Source organism: Montipora foliosa, chromosome 14 (assembly GCF_036669935.1).
Source record: "Montipora foliosa isolate CH-2021 chromosome 14, ASM3666993v2, whole genome shotgun sequence".
Taxonomy (NCBI): domain Eukaryota; kingdom Metazoa; phylum Cnidaria; class Anthozoa; order Scleractinia; family Acroporidae; genus Montipora; species Montipora foliosa.
Genome location: NC_090882.1, coordinates 25122616 through 25125115, shown reverse-complemented (window position 1 = coordinate 25125115; position 2500 = coordinate 25122616).

Here is a 2500-nt window from a genome sequence, read left to right as displayed (position 1 = left end):
ATAACCAGGTCACATACAGATGATGCCTTTTTGTTCATAGAACGGATATTCCAAGTTGCGAACTTTAAGCCATGTGCCCGATCAGATGTTTTCTTGGCAATGTTTACATGGATAAGGTTGAATGAATTCCTAGAATTGTGAGTGATGATTTTTGGTGAGTGATCATGGCGTGATGTAATCCGAACAGAAAGGTGTTGCTCATTGTTCCTAGAATCCTTAGCCGTGACAATGATATGCAAATCTGGAAAAGTTGAGCAAGCTGAAATGCAATCTATTAGGTTAGAAGAGTTTCGATCCCTAATAAATCTCTGAAACCCCTTGTTCTCCTGTTCGAAGAAATCCGCTTGGTAATGGTGCTTTGTACTGATTGATGCCACTAGATGCTAGAATGCAAGGGTGGGTTGACAGATAAGCCATCTCGTTGTAAGTCACCCCAAGATCTTGTGTTGACTCTGATATGCAAATCTGGAGAAGTTGAGCAAGCCGAAATGCAATCTATTAGGTTATTAAAATTTCACTCCCTAATAAAACTTCTGAAAACCTTTGTTCTCCTGTTTGAAGAAATCCGCGTCTTAAAAGGAAAATACGGAGTACCACATTAAAAGGCGGCATTCGGTAGGCAAAGTTGCACTAAACGTGTTTATGCCAAACGTTTTCAATATTTTGAAGTATAAATGTTCCCCATTTTTCAGTAAAGGATATAAACGTTAAAAGTTGTTTCAAGGTCACGTTACCAAAATGCGGTGCAACATATTTAATAACAACACCAATAAAAAACTCTCTGCTAAGTTTCAGTGGACATTGGACAAATGCTTCTCTTCAAATAAAAATATGCATAATAATTAGATTGGTCAAGCCTTAATCCCACTTGAGCAGTCTTATGACATCCGAGTATCTCGAGATGTGCATAACGTATGAGTAATAACAATAGTAGGCACCGTCCTTAAGTCTTTTAAGATATCCTGGCAGTGTTGAGATATAATCGCCATTCGCCTCCTTTGCAGCGATGAACTTTTTTAGGTCATATGAGAAAAATATTGTTCCATTTTGTTTCCCCGCTGAATGAATTAAGGTTAAACGGAACGCAAGTCAACGATGATACAACTATGCTCGCTCAAAATTCAAGAATTGAAGCAGGAATTTTATCCAGCCCGGTTGCCTCAATGCGTAGAGTCACGGTTACAAAACAGCTTACCCCTTAGATCAGCGACTACTCCATCATGGAATATTCTCCACAATACTGAAAGTAGGCTGAGGCGGTTCGACTGAATTGCGACAACAGAAGATACGTTTGATTTCAAGACAAATAAATTATCTTTTTTGATCAATGCGTACACGACGAAATTAACACTGGAGTTTAAATGAACGAACAAGTAAGCTACTTTTATGAGAACGGTTCAATAGAGCAAAGCCTGTAGGTAAAGCAAAACGATAAAGAGACACTAAGGCTGTTACAAAGACGGAACAAATAACGAGATAACGGAGCCAAGAAGGCTTGTAGACAAATTTTTTCTCCTATGCCGGCTTCCAAATTTCAGCTCCTTTGGTTTGTAGTTGTGATTTATGTCAACTGCTTGGGTGGTTATTTGCTTGGATACTTTTCGTGAAATAAAGACAACACGAAGATAAATAAAAATTAGTACAAGGCAAGAAACAATGCCGAATAAAACAACCACAGCCATTAGATATTATTTTTCGATCTTCTGTTGAAAGAGATCGTTTTCAAACCAAAGGTGGCGAACAAATGTTGCAGCGAACGAGGAACTCCAGGCTATGGCCACCATTGCAATTACTCGCTCGGTTGTCAACAACGATGCATACCTCAGGGAGTGCACAATACAATGACCAATGTATCTGTCGATTGTCATGGCCCAAAGGTTCGTTGTTGAAGAAAACAGCAGAAAGTTATAAAATACAATCTGCAAGTACCAGGTCGCATCAAAAATAAAACTTGCATGCAAATTCACTTGGTGTGACAAACAAACCGATGCAAAAGTTTGCAATCGCCAAGGATAGAACGAACCAGTTACTGGTTACTCGCAGATGCCGTCTGCAAGTCATAAAATAAATGAGGAGACGGCCGTTTCCAGTGATTGTCAGCACAGCGATGATACCACGGATGATTGAATACCAAGTATCCAATAGTTCCGTTAAAATACCACTACTGGAACTTAGAGTATGGTTGCTGGTACTGTCCGCCATACTTCTCCATACGAAGGCCTTTGCTGTGAAGTACCGGGTTGCTTTATGTAATATTCCTTGCTCAAGGAAGAAGACACCTGACAGCTGTCAGTATTAAGTGTTCGCCAAACCTAAATTTGCTTCAGACAGGTGGGGGATCAACTTTTTTCCTTTCAAGCCATTGTAAACATCCCTTCAATACGCTGAAGCCTTCATAATGTTGTCAACCTTTGCCGATCGATGAAGGACCTAATTTTAACTAGGATTTAATTAAACCGGATGCCTGTATACAGTATATCGGAAGGAACTGATAACTTTC